This window comes from Etheostoma cragini, chromosome 18 (assembly GCF_013103735.1).
Source record: "Etheostoma cragini isolate CJK2018 chromosome 18, CSU_Ecrag_1.0, whole genome shotgun sequence".
NCBI lineage: Eukaryota > Metazoa > Chordata > Actinopteri > Perciformes > Percidae > Etheostoma > Etheostoma cragini.
Genome location: NC_048424.1, coordinates 10,616,148 through 10,620,797, shown reverse-complemented (window position 1 = coordinate 10,620,797; position 4,650 = coordinate 10,616,148). Strand labels below are relative to the sequence as shown.

Genomic DNA, 4,650 nt, shown 5'->3' with positions numbered 1-4,650 from the left:
CACACACACACACACACACACACACACACACACACACACACACACAGAGCGAGATAGCAACTCCAAGTGAATAATTGGGCTACAATGGGTGAGCAAATCAGCTTTGCTTTGGGATATGCGACCCCAGCTCCCACCTGACCCAAACAACAGCCCCCTCTGACCCCCCCCACCCTTTGGCTCGGGCTTAGGGGAAGTGACATCGGAGGTTGGCGGTAAAACCTCCCCGAAATGCCCTAAAGAAATGTTCCCAAGCGCACAGATCAATGTCAACAAGCCTACAAAGGCAGATAAACAAACAAATAAAGACACATACTTTCACTGTGCAGTGTCCAAACGTAGACATGCATGAACAGAGCACACCGGACACACACAGGATCTCATACACACACGCACACACGCACGCAAACCAGGTTCTTCAGAGGTTAGCCAGGGACCAGACAGCAGTTAGTGCAACTCTAAACTAGTAATCAGTGGCATGATTTGAAGTGTGTGGTTGAGTAAAGCCAGACAGACAGACAGACAATAGCAGGGGACTGAACCCACTACTCGTCACTAAAAAAAAAACGCTGCTTCAACGCCACGGCAGCGCTGCAGAAACATTCTCTCCCGACCGTTGTGTTTATTTCCAGCGTGCAAAAACAGCGTATACATTTATGAATTTGCACATTGTAATTTTGTGGCATGGAGAAAACGAGAGGGAAAACTGAGGGAAGAGGGTTGTTTTTCTTTTTCAGGGTAGCGAGCTTTGGCTAAATATACAGTATATGAAACCATTCTCATCTTTTGTTGTGTTTCTTCTTTATCCCCTCTAGCGCGTTGTGGTCAGGGGCAAAAAGGTCAAAATAAAAGAGAAAAGCTGTTTTTTTCAGTGTGCTTAAACTGCATAACCACAAGTATATCATTTCCTTAACACTCTTCGCAGATGCATTGTGTGATGACGTCATTTGTTTTTACATATCAATCAAGATAAAAGACGTTTAGCGTGCAGAAGCCACCGAGTCAATTCATAAAAGATGAACAATTCATCCGATCTCACAGACCTGAATAGTTTTTTTATTACACTAAATTAATAAAGTTGTGTGTGTTTGCTCCCATGTACAAAAATAAAATGTGCTGTCCGTCAGCCTGGCACCAGATTAATTTCTATCAAGACTTTTTCTGCTTGCGCGTCACAAAATGTTAGTGTGACCAATTTAAACAAAGATTAATTTATGAAGTTGGTGATATTAAATGTCTTAGTTTGACACAAAGCGGAGTCAATCATCAGAGACACCAAGTAGTTTCTAGCATGCTGACCATTTGCTAAACCCCTCCCCCAAACAGAAATTGTCCAATCAGGCCTGTCAAACTTTGGATTCAGAATCAGAATAAGAAATCCTAAAATCCTGCACGTGACAAAGCCCTGTGCATTGTTTTGTAGCAACACCATTATAGCATTTGAAGAGTTTGAGCTCTAGTCTTTTCTTTTAGCCTTTAAAAAACCAAAACATGAGAAAAAGTGTGAGAATCATCAAAGTGTTACAATCATTAGAATGTCCAGCTAACTAGCTTACTATCAACATATTAACCCAGCTATACTTCCTAGGCCAGGAAGCAGATAATTAACTAACTAGCACACCCACTATAGTGTGTTACTACCTCAGTGTGGAAGGCACTCCTGGATGCTACTAAATCAGCTTAAGCCAGTGGTTCCCAAACTTCTTCTGCAGGGTCCCCCTTATTCTTGTCCTTTTCTCTTGTTTGCTTTGCAGTCAAACAGGGTTATGTTATAGTAAAATAACAACTTGATCTTACATGTTTCATTATCATACTTATATTAGCTAGGTCTACACTGGATTATAAGAACAATGTGGTTTCTAAAATTACCAGGGTCTCCTAATTGGGTCGTGAGCTGAGGAGGATGCTGTGTTTTTGCCTGGAACATTTAGCTTTAGCCTCAGTCTTTTAGCATCAGATCATGCTTGTAGTCCTTAAGTGAATATCAAACACCCTTTTAAAGTTTCTTTGTTTTAAAACCAAACATTAAAAGAGACAACATTTTCAACCAATTCACTGAGCTAACGTTAGCTGAATCAGATAATCTAATCTAAGGTCACCAGCTTGATTTGAGAATCCTGCTTTTGTCTACCACTGCCGGAAATAAAAGGACTCATTGTTTCCAAAATTACAAAAAATTTAGATTTGTTACTCTTCCGTTATTATTGTAAACTGGGTGATGTCCAGTGCGGGACCAGAGAGTTTGACAGGTGTAGCAACATTGACTATAAGGAGCAGGGTTTAGTAACCAGTCAGTCCTATGTGTCAACAGCTGACAAAAGACGACATAAAATCAGTAAAACACCAATGTTGACACAGGTTTCCCCCTTAGGGTGTGATGTTTTGCTGCCTGTCATCTCTCGACTCACTCAGGTGTGGATTCAGCACGCAGAGGCCACCTGAGAATTAAAACCAAACCAAAACAAACCACTACAGCCACCCAATCAGCATTATATGACAAAACCACAACCATTTAGTTGCTTATCTGTAGATCAAACACAACAGAAAAATCACCTATAATGTTTTGCTTTAATAATTACTTTTACATTTTTGACACATAGACATGATGTAAGAACAATTATTTCTACACATCTTTACAGTAATGGCGTTTTTCCACCACATGGTACCTCCTCGACTCGCCTTGACTCTACTCGCCTTTTTTGGTTTTCCATTACAAAATAAGGCTAACAGGTACTGTTTTTAGTACCAACTCAGTCGAGGTTCCATGCGAGCTGAGGCGATACTAAAAGGTGGCGTGAAAACCTACAAACTACTGGCCGGGTCAGAGAGAATGGTCACTCTTCAGTCATCATTGCCAGCAACAGACGGGGGTGGGGCACCACGGTCGGGTCGAGTCGAGCAGGTACCATGTAATGAAAAAAAGCCATAATAGAGCTGCCGGTCTGGGTGCCTGAGTCCCTCTCAGGGCAGCCTGTCTGTCGCTTCGCTCCATTCACATCCACACAATAGCGGGAACAAAACAGCACTTTGTCGCCTACTGCTAAGACCATTAGACACAGGCCACCATGAGCTGAGGACGCAAGTGTAGCGTGTGTAACTCAATCAATCTGATCTCTGTTGCTTGTCTCTGTCTGAAATACCAACACCACCCCCTTCCTCCTCCCCTCCTGTTACACATGAGCGCTGTAGCAAAACAAAGGGGTTAAGTGCTTCACAGCTTGTAACTACTCTTCCTCCGGCATACTCTGTTTACAGTTTGGTCCACGAGCATAAAGCAGGCATGGATCACAAGGCAAATCAGGTAGTAATTGCAGCTAATATTATTATTCTAATTATATTCCCTTTTTATTTGCCAAGTATATTTATACATGCATCTAACCCATTTTTACTAATTAGGAGCGGTGGGCGGCCACAGCCTGGTGCCCGGGGGTCAACTCCAGTTTTAATGGCCATTACCTACGTCCAGGGCAATGACAGGAGTTACCTAGCACGCATGCCTTTATGTACTCAGGATACCTTTTCTGATCATAGACAAAATGTTGTACATTATGCTTTAAGCTTTTTTTTTCCCTTAAATACATTATCAAAATAGATGTCATTCTAAATTAATCACAGAGTCCATAAAATGATGAAAGACAATATGAAATTGCTCTTTTTGTCCAACTTACAGTCCAAAGCTCAAAAATGTACAATTCTATGGATCAGAGAAAGGGAAAAACTGAAAGAATGACAACAAAATGATTGTTGACTAACCGTATAGTCTCCTTTCAGTGTGCAGTCACATATATAGAGAACTCCTAACTTGACTATATTTCTACTGTATAGGTCTAAGAATTTTCTCACTTGCTGTATTGTCCTAACTAAAGATGTATTAATTAATAATAAATATTTAATAATTAAGGGGAAAATAAATTGTTTTGCTCTGTTGTTACACACAGGCCTTAAATACACACATGCATAGGAGCAAATTAAGAGATGACAGAGTGACGAAGTTGAAGCTGCCCATGCACTTGGGGATTCTGTGCCTTGCTCAAGGGCACCTTGGCAGTGCCCAGGAAGTGATCTGGCAACTCTCCACCTACCAAGTCCACACTCCGTATGGGGACTTGAACCGGTGACACTCCGGTTCCCAAGCCAAGTCCCAATGGAATGAGCTACTGCCACTCGCAAAAAGCCACCTTGTTGCTCCAAACAGAGCTAAAAATTAAAAAAAACATCTTCTCCAAAACAGCCAGGATTGGTCTGATGTTTACTAAAAAAAAATATATATAAAAAATACTTTCTTCAGATTTTAATCCTTTTTTCACCTTTTTTTCACTCACTGGCTTACCATGGAGCTAATACAAGCTCAGTAGTGAGATGTTTTTTGGGGCTCTGAAGTGGGGACACATACAGCCAAAGTAGGTCAAACATCATCTCTGGGAGCTGACCCCAGATCAGACTTGACTTGACCTGATTGAACCTTGCTGCCCGTTTTACTGGGCAATAAAAAACAAAGAAATATGACCAAAAAAACACATACAGTAAATGAACATGCATGCACACTACACAAGTGTTCTCCCTGCATGTCTAATGCACAGCAGCAGTCTGTGATTCTGGCAGGCTGTGTGTGTGTGTGTGTGTGTGTGTGTGTGTGTGTGTGTGTGTGTGTGT

The 4,650-nt window shown here is 41.5% G+C and overlaps 1 protein-coding gene across 1 annotated transcript in view; it reads right to left on the bottom strand.

Annotated features, from left to right (window-relative positions):
* Positions 1–4,650, bottom strand: part of LOC117961381 (tyrosine-protein phosphatase non-receptor type 14-like) — a 36,555-nt gene that overhangs the window by 27,649 nt on the left and 4,256 nt on the right. The gene's annotated exons all lie outside the window — the stretch shown is intronic.